We start from the raw sequence: 18,664 nt of genomic DNA, 5'->3' as shown, positions 1-18,664 counted from the left end.
AGTAGAAACTTTGGACCTATCCTTTAATCATGACTATTACACCAATAATTCATATACACATATTATGATTTTCAATATTAAATAAAAAAAAATGACTGTTTTCATAATTAAATACAAAAATTCATAATGATCGTCGAGTCTTTAAAGAAAAGAAACGTCATCCCCCTCAAATTTTAATTTCTCGTGCGAACAATGCTACGAAAAAAATTCAATGTCGAAATAAAAGTAAAAATTTCATTTTTATTTGTAAAGCCGTGGTGGTGAAGAGAATGAGAGGAGAGAATGAGAGGACCCTTCTAGACTTTTTATCTTTTATCTTTCTTTTCTTTGACGTGTGACATAGCGCCTATAGACTGTGCTATACATATATACAAAATTTTCATATTCTCCAACCCTTACTTATCCGGCCATTAGTATGTCTCTCTCTCTTTTCCATCTTCTTTTATCCTTTCTTCCTTTACCCCATAGTTTTATAAAAACCTACCGCATCTCGTTGGAACTGTCTCGCGCCATTTTTTTCATTTACCATAATGATACTTTTTACTTTTGGTTGAGAAAGAAAGAATCCTTTTCAAAAATAAAAAATACAAAATACAAAAACAAAATATGAAACGAAGTTATAAAACTTACTCTTTCTTTTTTCCCTTATCTTTTCTTTATACGTTGTTATTTTCTTCTTTTTTTCATTTTAACCAAAACGCATCACCATTTTTTATACAAATTTCAAATATGAAGCCTCCAAGGACGAACGTATAATAATCGCGTAGATCCTCGTTATTACGATAGTTGATTGTGTTCCGAAAAAAATTGCAAAAAAACAATAAAATGATCGTAAACAGTTTCCAAACAACTTTAAAAACCAAACGATAAATCCGTCTGGACGAGATTTAATTATATCTCATTAAAAAATTAAGCGTTAATTATAACTTTTGCCGTGGCATATTCTATGAGGAAAAATTAAGAAAAAAAAAAACATATAAAAAATAATACACAAATGTGAACGATAGCGAAAATAAAATTTAAATCGATTATAATCAAATATCTGTGGGGTTAATTATATTTCGATATTTTACAAATGAAAAATAATACCTAATGTAATCATGATAATACCTATGATAATAGAACGCATACGAGATTAATTATTAATTAATCATAATTACTTATATACCACGATCGTGGTTCGATCGTATTGATTTGGAACTAAATCAAAACAGTAAATCAGTAAATGAATAAATTTAATCGCATAAATCTTAACGATCACATTTCGGAGATCATCACTGATGATACATAAAGCTAAACGTGTGAGAGTATTTAAGTCACGTAGACACGTGAGTATATACGATTAAGCTGCACGCACAACAGAATAGTCTCTATCTCTCTTACTCTCTGAGTACGTCTCTCTCGCTCTCTTATACATAGTCGCATTAAATTTAACGGTACCATAATTCTAACTGTTCCACAAGCGACATGTTATCGGCCAGAACGCGAGAGGGAAACTATTCTCTTTAGACAGGATATACGCATACGTCCGTTTTGTGTAAATATATTAATACACGTGTGTGTATATGTGTATTATATGTGTGTATCGATGCATTCACAAAATCTATCTATTCATATGCATATTTTTATTATGAATTATATTTATCTAGGAATTATTTTACTTTCGATTTGTTATAGTCTCTAGAAACAAGGTATTTAAGAAATTTTGTTAAGCTTATTTTGCCACTCTGCATTCACCGAGTTTAACTAGGATCAGACAGGTTCTACAAGGATTAAATCACGATAAAAAGAAATGCAAATAAAAGGTGTTAAACCAAATTCAATTTCGATACTAATAAATTTATTAATGAAAAGAAATAGAATGTTGGAAGAGTCAAGGGTAATAAATCAACTTAATATAAAAAGCTCAGGCTTTTTGCTTCATTTTTTTCAAGCATTAATACATGGACTGAGGAGGAGTTCAAGGTTAGCATTGTTAAGTGTAGCAAGTAATTATTTATTGGGGTTCTGATACTCGACTTATTTTACTGAATTACGATACTTACAATAGCGGTGAGAAAAATCGTTATCGCTCTGCTATTCGCGTTCTGTTATTGAATAATCGTTGAAGTTAATTTTATCTTTAATGGGTTAAATTTCTTATGTTAGTAGTCGTAGCAGCAGAGATTGTCACAGGATACAACACAGGGAACACCGATTTTTGGAATGACGACGTTTATATAAGCTAAATACATTTTTGATAGGGTTAACATAGGTCCCACTCTACGATATTAGTTAACCTAAACTTCCTTTGCAAATTTGTCGTCATATAATCTCTATTTCATGTGTACCTTCCTGATATTTCATCACGCACATACCTGATATATTTCACTTGTTGCCATGCTGCTCAAGTTGTCCCTAATTCCCTAGTCAGCACATTCCGTATTTTCTTATCGTGATATTACTTTTCTTTTTCTTTCACACGAAACACATATATTCTTATATATCTTAATTTTGCTTTTTCTTCGTATATATCCCATTGTTATAATTATTGATAAGTGAAAGAAAATAATTTATTAAAAAGATAGAATATTTAATATTAATTGATTGAGATCATTTTATTCTTACTACTTTTTAATTTATTTTCATTCAATCATGGAAAAACAGAGATAATAAATGTTTGTGCTATCTGTGTATGTATAGAAACAAAGACATAAATTCAATTAAAGAACGGGAGACCGTTCGCGAATCAAACTTTTTTCTCCCTCAAATCCGACGAACTTAGTAGCAAAACTTTTTCAATTTTTCTCAAATATATAACTAAGTATCTATGTATGTATATATAAATCTCGACTAAAGTTTCTTCTTTCTCTTCGAGTTTACGACGATGCGATATTCTCTTTATTCTCTCTTCAGAACACCGCGAGATGTAACAAATCCGTCTAGATATTCCTCTTAAAGAGTGTACTTGGAATTGTGTTAAAAATAAACAAGTAGAAAGAGAGAGAGAAAAAAAGAAGTAAGTGGGGAAGATGGAATGGACTAAGAAATTAGAGGATGAATAGAAAAAGAGGGAAAGAAATAAAAACGATAAAAAGCGTTGAAAACTATTCCGAAACTTTTCGTAATCTCGAAAACGACGAATTCAAGAAAGTAGGGAAAAAGATTTATGTATTATAAGATGAAGAGAAATTATGTATCGATATTGGCAGGCTATTTTCAATACAAAAAAATCTTGATTGAAACTATTTAAAAATACATATAAATAACATTTATTGTGATTACAATTATTATCCTATTTCAATAATTGAATACTCATTTGATAGATAAAAGATAAAGATATAAAATTAGATTTTGTTTGAAAATATTATCTTATTAAAAAAGTAAGAACAATTTAATTAATTTTGTAACCAAATATGTTATTACTACCTTCTTTGATATTTATTACTAAATGATATGATATTTTAAAACAGGTAAAAATACTATTTTCATACGAGTAAACTTAAGCTCACGGTCGAGAAATGAGAAATAATAATTAAAAGAATAAAGAAAATCAGCTTACTCGTAGAAATCCTTAACCGTTTGAACTGTTTTAATCCAAAAACGTATTTCACAGCCTGATAATAATATCGTATAGTTCAAATATGTTCACATTTGCACATTACATATATACACTCTTCAGCAATACTCATACTCACGTACATATGCATATAATTTGTATAGCAACAAACGTTCACATACGCAAGATGAATTTAATACTTTTCTAATATCGTTCTTACATCTGGCTGTGCATCGAAGAAGACTGATTGTGAATATGAAAACAACTACACAATATACTGGGCAGACATCCATTCCAGTGACCTCGAAAGTAAATGTGTTTACAAGTTCGACGACAAAATAATTAATAAAATAAAAACGACAATAGAGACGAATGCAAATACCGGCCTAGAAAGTGATATATGTATACAAAAAAAACATTGAACATTGAACGACCAAAAAACCGCTCTTTCGATTAATTTAACTCTCTCCTTCCCTTTTCCTCCTCAATCGTAATTCTTCTCGGCTTTTAACCAGACATATTTAAATGTATTCCTGTTTTACGTATTGCACATTTTTCTACCTCATTTATCTTCTGATTTACATTAGATACAATGTTTTATATCCCTTTTTTTTAACAATGCTCTAATAAAATTTCAATAATTAATCGTCTTGAATGTATTTCATCTTACATACGATGCTAATAAATATATTTGTTACTGCTAAAGCTCGAAAGCATATTCAATTTGCAGATTAACTAATTTGCTCCGTTAACATACGGAATCAAAAGTTTTCCGCATTTTGCATTTTACCTTATTAATGTACATATTAACTGCTTCCGTATCGTTAAGGTATCTTTAAAGAGGATATTCCTGCTGTAGAAATATCTTTACGTCAAACAATAATAAAACAGTCCCTTGATACTGGGTAAGATTTCAGAAAATGTGACTGCAAATCTAAATGTACCACAAATAGGTGTATTTGTCATAAAAACCAATTACTATGTAATTTAAAGTATCACCAATCTTTAGATTGAACTAATAAGTAAGCATAATTTTATCATATGTTTTGCAAATTCATTTTTACTTAATTTGTAATATAATCTTAAAGTTTATTTTTTGATTGCTTGATTATATTAACTTGATTTTTTAGATATAGAAAAATAAATAAATAACATTATGTTTATTTAAACGTACAGAAACGTTGCTGTGTTCCAGCAAAGATCTTATTTTCACTTTAACGAATGTCTAGTAGGCAATATGAACATTATATACATTATTTGCAAATTACTTAAGTGATTTGATAAATTAAACAATTTTTGACACTTTAATGGATCACCCTAATTAATCTACAGAATAATTGATTTCTAAACATTAGTGGTAACATATATACACGTATGTACATATATGTATTTCGCTCATCAGCAGTACACACACTCGCATATATATGCATATCATTTACATAGTAATTATGTATAAACAAAATTTGATGTTTTTCTAGTATCGTTTCTACATCTCTCGCCATTCTAAGAAGACATGAGTTCTAAAATCTATATTATCTTGTTTCATATGAATAAATATAGCTATAAAACATCTTATAATTCTACCATTAGAAAAATTAAAATAGAATTAATTTAAAGACTTAAATATTTAGGACAAAAAATCATCTACGAATATTAAAATCACCCTATACACACATGCACCATCTCAGTAGAGCGATGGAAAAGAACGACATCGAGCAAGGATTTATTTCTCCAGCCCAATCATGTACATAAATACATATATACATAAAAATGCGCATGTATATACACATAGGTGAAATTTTCCTCTGCTTTTTCAACCTCTTTTACGCCGTCATTTTAAAATCTACATTGGTGTATCTCTGCTATAAGGTCAGAGCACTCTTAAGTATATCGCATACCTATATATGTATGCATGCATGTATCCATGTATGTATATATGTATATACTATACAACGAAGGAAGACGAACAAGATAAAAAATGTTACTTCTCAAGGCTCTTCGCAACCTAATACATTCGAAAAAGAGGTTTTACTCGTAACTAAGTTATGTTGCTCATAATTCACATCTCATTTTAACTTATTAAGGTTTAATTCAAAAGTATGAAAGATCAAGGCAACGTAATTAATGTTTCTTTTTTCTAATTTTACATTACACATACTTTGAACATTATACTAAAGAAAACAAATATTTAAATATGATGGCGTTTGAATTCTTAAATAAAATGAACAACGATGAACTCTTATTTGAAAAAGAAATAAATCGAATTTTACACCTTTTGTTCAGATTTTCGTAGTAAATTATTCGTTCATCTGCATCTTTCGAATTTATGGGGAAAAATATACACACACATGCACACAAAAGCCTCTTTCGCAGGAACACCAGAAAGCGTTGTCTATAGGTAGATATGTACGTACAATAAATTAATTGCTTCATAAAACTGGTACATACAATAAACCGCGATGTTCTATCCGGAAATTCCTATCGAATTTATAGCCGTTTATCCACAGATATAATCGCGACGCCCCATTAACCTGACCAACCATTTGAACTTTCTTCTCTTCTTACAAACGATACGATACTATACTATGCTATATGATACTATATTTTTCTCTTACCATTTAACGTGGTTCAATTTCTTTACACAACTTTTAACACTATTATCTTTATTTATTTTATAGCATAAATATGTCATCGAAAGCATCGAAGTCTAATGATCAATTAAATGCAATTCAATTAAAATTAAAGTTTAATTAAATTGAATTGAATACAAAACTTATTTCAAATATTGTATATCATTATAATCGTACGAATACAAACATTTGAAAATTATTATTTATTGTACAATTTTGAAATTTATACTGATCATATTAATCATATAAAACAAAGTGCAAAACAAGAAAAGAAAGAAATAGCTATAATGTAATAAAAAGTTTTAGACGCCGTAAGAAAATTATAAATATAAAAAGTTATGCAAAGTTAAAAGAATTGATAAATAAACATGAAGAATATATTTTTGTAGAGAAAAAGTAAGTAGCAATAAATCTAAAGAGAGTGACCTAAAGAACGGTTTTCTAGCAAAATCGTCTTCATATACGGTTACTAGATTGTTATCGGTTAACTTCGTTTACGCAAGAGAATAAAATATTTTTACATGTACATTTTCCCATACAAAGAAAGATATCAAGAAATAATCTTCCAACGCAAAATTATTTTTCTCTTTTTTTTTTTTTTTTTTTTTTTTTTTATTTGGGCGAGACAATTTTTACTAAATCCACATAAACGTGAAAATATTACCAAAAAAAAATTAAATAAATAAATTTTTCTTTTTATATGATCTAGATCAATTATCTTTTTTCTTTTTTTTTTTTTATTATTGCACGTTACCTATATCCAAAATTATGATACATTCGTAAAATATTTTTTACGTTTACACCAGTATGTAAAATATTTTATTTCCTTCATTTGTTTTTTTGGACGAAAAAATGCAAACGTTTAGATATATATATATATATATTTCCGATTTACCTTCTGTATATATTAATATTTATAATAGTTAGTAACACACACATACACAAACGCTCGCGCGCGAGCACGCGTAAACAGGTAGGAAAAAGGTGGAAAAACTCGTAGCTCCTTTTTTCGAGTGACACTCAAACAAAAATTGAAACGAGAAAGCATAATTTCTTGGTTTCTCGCGAGCCGTGTGCGTTTCGTTCGACTACGACGACGAAAAGCTTTTTAATTACAGCTTCATGTTTTACGATGGAAAGAGACAGAAAGATAAAAAGGCTTATAAATCCAACGTCACGGAATAAATTCGACGGAATTGCGAGAGGAACGCGTCGTTCCGTATAGAAAGTTTATTTTTTGGTTTTTTTTTTTTCTTAAAAATCGAATAAACTTTGTTTTTCTATTTCTTTTTGTTTTCGTTCAGCATGTAAATTCATAAACTAAGTTTGTACTTTCACGATATGATATGCAAAGAGATAGCTTTACAAATTCTCAAAAAAGTAAAAAATGTCATTGATTTATAAGATCACCTCGAAATTTGGCAAACTGTACTTCGTATAATTAAATTATAATAGTTAATAAGTTGTATGTAGTATTCGTGAATAATCTTTATTAAAGTTCATATCTACCGAGCAATAACACTTCACTTTTTTATCGATTTTAAAAAAGAAAAAAGAAAGAAAAAGAAAAAAATACAAAACAAAATATAATATCCGCGTTCACAGACTAAATTGATTAAATTTAGTTTTATAATGTTTTTTTTTTTTTTGTAAATTCTTAACGAAAATAAACACTTTATCTCGATGCTTTAATTTTAATATAAAAAATAAATTTTCTGTCTTCTTTATTAAACTTAACATTACTAATTAAAAAAACATTGTTTATGCACTTTCAATAATAATTTATATTACAATGTATATAAATTTATCAATTTCTTCTAATTTTCATCATATAAAAATATTTGAAAATAATATTATATGTGAATCAAAAAGTAATATGTCAACGTTTTTAATAACCATTTTAAAATTCAATATATTAATTACACAAAAATTTAAAATAAAAAAATAAAAATAATCGAATTAATGTCGTTAGAAACATTACATAATAAATAACATTAGAATCTTCTCCCTAAGATAAAATTCGTAAAAAGAAGGAAAAGATAATACATGAGGTTTTGTCTGTCAAATAAGAAAATTTTCATTGGTTGGTAAGATAAATGTGAAGAGTATTAAGGAAGATGAGCAAGGAGAGAAGAGGTAAAAGGGGTTGAAAAGGAGTAGTAGGTGAAGAAGCAATTAAGAGACGTACGTTTAATGATATTATCAGAATGTCTAAGGTTTTCCGATAGTCAACGAGTTTTTGATCGGATTATCGAAGAAACTTTAAGCAAGGACAAGAGAAGAGAGAGAGAGAGAAAGAGAATAGTGAGGAGAAAAGTTGATGAGATGGTTCGTGTTCAGTCGTCATCTTTGTCATACTTTGAACGACATAAAGAAGGATAAGAAGAGACAAACAGTGTTCTTGGAGGTAACTGAAAAAGGTTACCTTCTGAATGCTCGATTTTACGCTTGTCGTTAGGTAATATCGATGTCAATATTTATGATGAAATACGTGTTCTATATAATTGTTTATTATGTATATATAATTAACACTTAATCCATAAGCTTTATAAAAACATTAACTTTTCACATCAACAGTTAAATGTGGAAACTTTACTTTGTGTTTAGGTATGTATATATATTTGCAATAATAATATTGTTTCACTTTCATTTTGGCAACTATACTATAATTTGATATGCTAGTCTCAATTTTAGAGATTTTAACTATTGAGTCGGTCCAATAAATATTGTAGCAATTTTTAATATGGAATATAATGATGTGTTTCTTATTTAAAAAAATAAAATATACAAAAAAATGTTTCTCTCTCTCTCTCTCTCTCTCTCTCTCTCTCTCCCTCTCCCTCTCTCTCTAAACTATATATTATATATTTAATAATTCATAATATGTAATATAGTTCTATTATAAATATAAATTTGTAATATATATTTGTAACATATTTATAAATTTCATTTATTTAGATAAAGAAAACTGTATAGTGTATTATTTATTTAAATATAAACTATTAAAAATTCTCTAATTAATTATTGGTCAATCCTATACATATATACGTATATATATTATTTCAAATATTTCTAAAATTGTTATCCAATTAAATACGTTTAGAAATACAATGATGTTTACAATTTATGTTAACTGAATAGTAATACATACATACCTCGTGTTATACATAAAGATCGAGTGTTCACAAGAATGATAACAACCACGTAAGACCTTCACTCGACTCGTCTTGATTCTCATCGATTCCTCTCGGCTTTTTTCAATGAACTTTTCTTTCCTGCGTTCTCTTCGTGGAATTTCGATGCTTCTTAAAAACGTTCTCACGAATCGTCGTCGCTGTTGTTTTTGATGCTTTTTTTCTTTCATCACTACTCGTAGTTTTATCGCTGTATGAACAAATTCAAACGATTTAGCATAGAAACATTATTCGTAGTATACATACGCATGTACTAATTGTACATATATTTTACATGCATATGTAAATTCGATATTTAATTAAATAAAATAATCTAATAACAATAGGTTAAGCATTTACGAAAATGGATTATAAAAAAAAAACATTACAATTTACATATCGATAATTCAATCATTTTAAACAAGATAAATAACGAGATTTGACAAGAATTATATACATAAATAAGTAGACGATATTTTATAATAACTTAATAAATAATGATATAAAAATAAATATTACCAAGAAAAAATTCACTGATTGAAATCGAATCGGCGAACAATATTTTTCAAAGCACTCACAAGTTAATTACATTCCTTTTACATTACGCTACTCAAGTAAGAGTTGGCAACCATCGAAGTCAAGTTAAAATATCAAATATATTTATTCATATTTTTTTAAATTTAAATTATCTCAATGATATAAAATATAATTCATTAATATTTTTAAATTTTTATAATTACTAATATAAAAAAAAAGTAAGTCTTTTACTAATAATATATATACTTTACATAAGAAATATATAATATTAAAAAAATTTTATTACGACACGATATAAACTTGCAAACTAATTAAATAGACTAAATAAAAACTAAACTAAATTAAAAGTAATATTTAAAAAATAGATTTCATCGTTATTACTGGAAAATGTAATAAATAATTTAATGATGAAAATTATAAGCATAAAAAAATAAAAGTTTCTTTTACAATACGTGTATTTATATGAATATTGTTTTATTGATAGATTCGATAGATTCGATATATTTAATCGACTTTCATCAATGTATCATAAATGTCATATGCAAGTAAAAAGAAAAAGAAGATATTGTTTATAACTTTAAATAATTATACTTAAATTTATAGCCTAAGGCACTGATTTTTGAAACAAGTGATAGAGAAGTGAACATGCGAGCAAACTAATACTGTATCATTACTCTAAATAATGACAAACTTTAACTTGATTGGCTATACCTCTACAACCACTCACGCGAAGACTCCTGAAACTTTGATACTCAGAAGGTTAATTATACAGCAATTTAAAAAAATTCAAGGGTAAAGTAGATTACTTCTCGACACCTTTAACAATTAAAATTTACAATCTAAATTCAATTATTTTCTTCATAAATTCACAAAGCTATGATTCAATCGCATGATACAATATAATCGAAATTATTCAACGAATTTATCTATAGTAATCGTCGTCATAATGAAATATATATATATATATATATATATATATATATATAGTCATTCTTCATATTTCACAATTGATAAATAGAAATCAAAATATATTAATGGTGATCATTTTAATAAGTGGAATTTAATTTGCTATTGGATCGTTCAACCGTACATGTACATGCATTTATATGTGTGTGTGTATATTCGTACGTATTAACAAAATAATTGAAACAACGTCTCACTACTATTTAGTCCAACAAATCTACCAAACGTATGTATGTTCTTTATATTTTTTTTATTATTTATCCTTCAAACAATTCAATCATCTTTTGAACATATTTTAAAACATTTTCATTAGATTCGTTAAGTATAAATTTGTCGATAAAAAATTTATTATATGTCGTATTTAAACGATATTGAATTCAGGATATTCGAAGAAGGAAAAGTTACAGTAATAAAAAAATTCTTAAGAACATAAAATTATACGAAGTCAGAAGAACACGAAAGTTACTTTTAAATAAGTTACAAAAGTGTTACATTTACGATCACATTTAGAACAGTTTGTAACACTTTTTTCTAACTTTACGATATCCACTATGGAATATTATAAAAACTAACCTAAAAGCATCTATTTTTGTGAAAAAATAAGGGTTAGCTGGTAAAATTAATTTGAAGTAGATGGAATAGTTAATTCGTAATTGCAACGCTTTGAACAAAGGATATCGCTATCATATTATACATTAAGATGGAAATACTTTATTAATCAAGATGATGGTAAGTGCGATAATTGTTTGTTTCGTGCCAAAATTTTACTTGTTCACTTTTCAGCAAAATCAAGTTTTCGTGAATACAAATTAAATATTAGAATATTAAGTATGTATAAATAATGTTTGTTACGTTTTTATATGTTATGAACTTGTACACGTATATTGAGCTTAGAAAAAGAAGCAAGAAAAAAGATTCCACCATTTTACATGCAAGGAAAAATCACTACCCAAGCATCTTATTGTAAATCATTATACTAATTACGTAAATAATTTACAAATCGCCAAAAAATGATATAAACATCATATTAATTTATTTGTTTGATCAAAATAATAGATTGTTAAATTAAACGAAAAAGTAGTTACAATTGTTTTGTTTTTCTACCATGATGCCAAAGCATTCGGAAATATTCTCTCGAAATTGAAATTAATAATTGAAAATAGAATTTGAAAATGCATACATTAAAAATACATACATATTTTGCATATACATATATACATATGTATACGTATACATATCTATGTATAACATTTGCATCGTTTGATTAACGCGACTGTGCTTTTGAATAGAAATTTCATTTCTATATGCTTGTAAATATGATACTCTATTTAAACGATAATCACTTTATATAGAAAGAGGTACTCGATTCTCAAAGCTTACTCGTTAAACGGAATATGAAAATATATGTTTATAGATATATACAACTATTTGATATAATTTATAATGAGTGCTGATTACACGTTAATAAAATAATGACAAGTATATACCTTTAGCAAAGGCTAAAGTAATAGTCTGTATGTGTATGTTTATATGTATATATGTATGTATGTATGTACACGAACACGAAAATAATGATCGATGTTATTCTCATAATGTAGTATCACCTACTTCCAAGTTAATAATTTATTGTGAATCCAATATTTCAAATCGTTCTTATTTTTATTTTCAATTAATTTATAGGTGGGTGGATTCAAATTTTCCAATTCTAACATAGAAATAATTCTTGTTTTGGTCACTCTCATTTCTAGTTACAAAAAAAAGGAAAAAATTCTTTTTCTTGAAAATCAACATTTTTCAACCCACCTTCGTATATTATAAATCGATATAAAAATTAATAAACAAAATATCTCGAAATATTTGGCACAAATTTGCATATACGTAAACATGCGACGCGCTCGATTACTTTTTAATTTATCAATTAAACAAATTTATAAAATCGAATATGTTGGGTCGTAGAAAAAAAATGATTTTCAGTCCAATTCGTTGCAGGAAATGAATCCTTTTTTCTCACTTTTTTTTTCTCTATATTTTATCTCATTCGATCTCACAGAAGAATGAAATTAGGTGTGCCAGTGACACGCTCGTTCGCTTGATTTTTCCTGCGTCTAGGTAGAAAATTTATGCGATAAAAACCGTTGAAAACCGTTGGGAAATAAAGAACTTTAGGTTAGCTCGTTGCTTTAAATTCGTTGTAGCTTTTACACATTTTTTTCTCCTTTTTTTTCTTCTTCCTTCTTTTTTTTTATTAATTTATTTTTTTTATTTGTTGCAAATTATTTGTTCTGTTATCGAATATAACAAAAAAACAATCGAATCCGTCGAGTGGAAAAAAAGGTTTATTTTACGAATCGTGAATAATCCTAACTAAATAAAATAAAAATACAATACGAAAAAATACGAAAAAGAAAAAATATGAAAATAAAATAGAAGGGAAGCAAAAAATGGTTGATCAAAACTGAATCGTGTGCAAAATATTCGATGATATTTACCTGTAATCGTCACGAACATTCGGCGGACTGCATTCTCTTGTGAAATAACGTCAAAGAAATTAAATAAATCCAAAGAAAACTAAATCTTTGATGGTTACGAATGGTGAAAAAATTGACGACAATAAGAAAACTCGCAAAACTATCGATCTTCTTGTTGAAAAAATGTTTGCACGATTTATAAACGTTTTAATGTACCTCGTTCGAAATCTTTAATGTCTCACTCGCGTTGTAAAAATTTCTTGAAATTTAAATGAATGACTAAACGTATACCACACTTGAAGGTTCCTTTACAGTTTCGTTGATCTTTTATTTATAGTTTTTTCTTTTTACGAATAACATACAAAATATTATCAATAATACAGCACGATTAACACACTCGCGTTATTATTACGACAATACACAAACAATATCCTTTGATCTAATTTTATTTATTTATTTGTTTTCGATTTTATGATATAATTTTTTATTATCTCACATTATCATTCTTTCACGAATGTTTAAATATTTTTATTTTTATGTAATAATTTTTATTGAAAATTGTCGATTACACTGGTATCACACTGTGTTACAACAGGAACGAAGGAAAAGAACAAAAATCCTTTTACATATATACGCATGTCCATGTACTATGCGCGAATGACGCACAAGTCACGAGGTCAAGATATGTAGATCGAAAAAGAACGAGATTAGTAAATCTTGTCATTAATTTTAACAATAATACTAAATAAACGTCAATTAGAAGATAGATTTAAATGAACGTATCGATGTTAGTGTCACATAACTAATTATCAAACTCACTGATAACATTTTCTTCTTGTACCATATTAAAATGGACAACAAAAAATAAAATAAAAACAACAGCAATAATAAAAAAGTAATTTCACTTTATTTTAAATACACTATTAACGTTCATTGCAAGTTCACGTATCCTTGTTCACCAAATTTATTATCTTCTTCTATTCATTTCTTTTTTTTTTTTTTCTTATATTAAATGTTCTCTGGAAAATTTCAGTTCACTTAATGGTAATTAATTTTTTTTTCTAACCACGATTCGCATATAATTAAAAGAAGCACTTTTCTTATATAATTGTTTAGATGATAGTTCGTTGTAAGAAAAAAAGAAGTGAAGAGAAATAGACGACAAAAAGCCCATCCGAAAACCGTGCGCGCCGAGGATCGGGCGGTGACTGAAATCGCCGTCCTGTCTTGCTCTCTATCTTCCTCTCACTTTCCCCAAACCCCTCCACAAGTACCACGTTTGCGCCCTCTCTATCTCTCTCTCTTGCTCTTATTCTCTTAGTCTCACCCTCTAACTCGAAACTACCCCTTCCTTTTTCAAATCGTCTCTCTCTCACTCACTCTTTTTATTTTTGTTCTCTTTCTAACATGTACATATATCTTTCTCTTTCTATCATTGCTTACTTTTCTATCAATCTATCTCTCTCTCTCTCTCTTTCATTTTCTCTAATTCTTTTTCTCCGTATAGAATGTTTCTTCTATCCATCCCTTACGCACCATTCATTTTTTCTTATTTTATCTGTCTGACTTTCTTTCTCTATCAATAATTTTTCTCTTTTCAATCTTCTTCATCGTTCACGCCAAAGGCCTTTGCATCATTTCCCTTTCTATCCCCCTTTAACTTGATAATTTCTTTGATTCACACACGCACACATTTGCAATCCTTTTTCTCTCTTTCTCTTTTTCTTTCTTTCTTTTATATTTCCTTTAAGAGCATTCAATGAGGCAATGAAAAGTGCCACGCCTACTCTATCCTTAGATTTATATATACGTGTATGTGGGTGTGTGTATGTATGTGTTTATGTGTTAGTGATGCAAAAGTAACTCTAAACCTTGTAACGTTTAACTTTTCATCATCCTTTTTGTCCTAATGTCTGAACTTGTTGGAATTCTCTAAACTCACTCGTATTTCTACTAACATTACCTATCCTTTCTCGGGATCATTCCTCGTAATTCTATGTAAGTATTTATTCATTTATTTATTTATTCATTAATTCATTTATTTATTTATTTATTTATTTGAATAAAAATGTCAAAAAGAATTTTCTTTCCACGATTATGTAAACGTTGGATCATTGACAATTTTTGATAACTAATTTGAATGTTACGATGGACAAAATTTTATCGACCATTTTTGATCGAATCTCGACCATTTATTCGAATTTCTGTAAATCATAAATTATCATTGTACATCGAGAGAATTAAAAACACCCTTGAGAATTAAACCGATAAACTAATATAATATCACGCGTTATCTCAATCTTAAATATAATTTAAAAAATATTTCTATCAATAAAAATAAATTCATACTCTTTATCATTGATATGTATATAATCTCCATATTTTATTTAGTAATAAAATATTCGAATATTAAACAAAATGGGAAATGATTAACTCGTATAGCAATTATAAATCGGCAAGAAATGTGAAACTAAACTTGTATGTTAAATTGTAAGTAAGAGATGTAGGATTCCATAGATCCTACTTTTGTATCTGTGTGTGTGTATGTATATAAGGAAAAATAATGCCTAGAATCTCAATCAAAATTTGATATCAAAATTCAACATAAATCGTTTTGAACATTCATATTAAATAATAATATTTACATTCATTTAAAACAAAATAAATCTGAAAATTCAATACTCGTATCTCTACTTTTTTAAACAAATGAGGAAAATAAAAAGAAGTATATAAAATATTAAATTTTAAAAGCATTAACGAAAGGGAAAGGGAATCGATGGGTAATATAAATCAGTAAGAAGTACGAAACGAGGTTTGTAGGTGCTTCGAAAGTAAAGGGTAGAGGGTTACATTTGTCTATGTCTATGCTTCTATGTTTCCTCATATCTGTGTAAGAGAGTGTGCGTATGTATGTGTAGGGAAACGCAACGTGACTCGGTCGAGCGTTCCAGCCCGAGGGATGTAACTGCAGCTGGGCGTCGTCTCAATGGCGCAGCGACGCCGCCACCGTCGCGAAGTTAGGCTAGGTCAGGGTGGGAGGTCAGATTAGAGTGGGAGGATGAGAAAGTAGTGGAAAGAGGAGGAGAGGAGGAAGAGGGTGAAACTGAGGATGAGGATGAGGATGATGGTGAGGGTGAGGGTGAGGCTATGAAGCTGAGGCTGCTAGATTGAGGGTGAGGATGAGGAAGTGGGGGGGGAGGATGGGGTTGAGAGTGGAGGTGAAGGAGGACGCAGTAAGGTCACAATACCACCGCCGGCTAGATTTCATCGAGGACGAGACTTTTTGTCCGCGAGCAGTCAGAAATGTTGAACGTGTTCGCTGCCAGGAAGGCAGGCAAGCAGGCAGATTGGAGGATCTCAGCTAAAAATCCCCATTTTTTTTTTCTTCTTCTTTTTCTTTTTTTTTCTTTCCTTTCCCTCACCCTTTCCCTCACCCTTTCCCTCACCCTTTCCCACACCCTTTCCCACACCCTTTCCCACATCCTTTGTTTTTCCCACCCTTTTTTTCTCCTGTTCTATCCCTTTCCACGTCGTTTTTATTCGTATTAGCTTTTTTCTTATTTTTGATTAGTATCGTATTATTTTTTTTCTCTCCTTTTTGGAAGACTCGAAATTTTGGTATCAATTGTGAATTTTTATTTGTAATATGTTTAATCTTATATCTTTTCTAATTTTTTTGTCCACTTTTTTTCATTTTCTTTTTTGTATGAAATATCTTACTCTTGTTAAATAATATTTTTCAGGAGAAATGATACTCTTGTTAGATAATAATGAGATTATGTCTACTTGTACGTTACAGATACTAAATTTTAGACTTCTTTTTCTCTATAAATTTGCTTTAAAAAATCTTAGAAATATTAGAAGTAAAATTTAATTTTACACGAATAAAGAGGACAAATTTTAATTATATCTTAAAATAATAATTGATAATATTTCTATAAAAAAAAGTTTTAAGAAACTTTAGGAGTCTATTACGTTAACATCCATACTCTTCTAAGTTTTCTAGTCGATTTTACTTTCCGTGAAATTAGATAGGAAAGAAATTTTTTGTAAAATTTTTATAAAATTTCTTCTCGATAAAGTTCTCTCTCTCTCTTTTTATCTCTCTCTTTCTCTCTCTCTCTCCTTCTCTTCTTCTTTCAAGATGGGAAAGCCTTTGGAAGTATCAATATCGCGTACACTCATTTTATGTCGTCTCTTTTCAGCGGTTTCGCTTCATACGTATTATATGTTAGAGCGTGCGAAAGCTCTTTCAGGTGGTTTCGCCAAAACTTCCCTAGCAAACTGAAAACTTAAAGCCCTGTATGCGCAAATATCGGCCTTTTACGTTTCTTTTCTCATCAAGATGACCATGATATTTATTCTAAAGACATACATTACATGCATATTTTTGATTTGTTAATATTTTGATCAATTCAATTATTAACTCTATGTATATTTTATTTTTACCTTACATTTTTTTAATTTTACTCTAAATTTCTCTAGTTTTATTTTCTTCTAACAATATTTCTATTCATATTATTTTTATGTTTATTTTCATTATTACTTTAACTTAAAAATTTGATTCAATTTAAATTATAACTAATATGTTTAATGTACTAAATTAATGGAATCATAACTAATTAAATATATCTTTCAAATTAATCGTTCGCATAATGACGAATATTTGTGAAAGTTCTATGAGTCATCTATAGAGAAGCAAGTAGTAAACGAGCTTTGTGGTCAGCTAGTAGTAAAAGTAAATAATTTCCAACCAAATTCACATACACGCTTGACTCTTCTATACGTATATCAAACATCGATATCACACAAAACACACTTGTTAATGAGTATTCATTTAGATTATAGATAAAACATTAAAGTGTAATAATTCGTAACAACATTAATTGCTTTCTCAAACTTTTATAAGTCTTCTATAAAGATAAAGTAGTACATACGCTTTATATCCAACCAGTAGTAAAAGTAAATAATTTCCAACCAAATTGACATATATGCTTATCTTTTCTACACCCGTAACAAACATCGGTATCGCGTGAAACACACTTGTTAATAAACATTCACTTAGACTATACACGAACCATTAAAATGTTATAATTATTTACTAACCCGTTACTTTCTCAAACTCGTTGGAGAAAGTTTTGAGAAGTTTGAATTGCATCGAACTAGTCAACGACATAAGTAAGGATATTTTGAAGCTTTCCCTTGACGGTACGAGCCCTTATCTCGAATTTGTATCGCTAACAAAATGTGCTACGTATATATCTATGTATGCGTGTGTGTAGATGTATGTGTGTAGGTATGCGTATCATACCACTTTCCTTTATCCCAGCAAGAGAAGGTAAATATGTATGTTCA

At 28.4% G+C, this 18,664-nt stretch overlaps 1 protein-coding gene across 1 annotated transcript in view; it reads right to left on the bottom strand.

Moving 5' to 3' along the window:
- The window catches only part of LOC107063992 (uncharacterized), a 253,553-nt gene extending 239,026 nt beyond the window's left edge, over positions 1–14,527 (bottom strand). The window contains exons 1-2 of the mRNA XM_089172328.1: positions 13,331–14,527; positions 9,324–9,552 (exon numbers count right to left, since the gene is read on the bottom strand). The gene's annotated coding sequence lies outside the window, so the exon portion shown is untranslated. The remainder of the gene's footprint in view (positions 1–9,323; positions 9,553–13,330) is intronic.
- Positions 14,528–18,664: the final 4,137 nt, after the last annotated feature.

The sequence above is a fragment of the Polistes dominula genome, unplaced genomic scaffold, assembly GCF_049000335.1.
Source record: "Polistes dominula isolate Pdom_NZ unplaced genomic scaffold, Pdom_raw_medaka contig_73, whole genome shotgun sequence".
NCBI lineage: Eukaryota > Metazoa > Arthropoda > Insecta > Hymenoptera > Vespidae > Polistes > Polistes dominula.
Note: the sequence above shows the minus strand (reverse complement) of the source record. Positions and strands in the feature narration are given on the sequence as shown.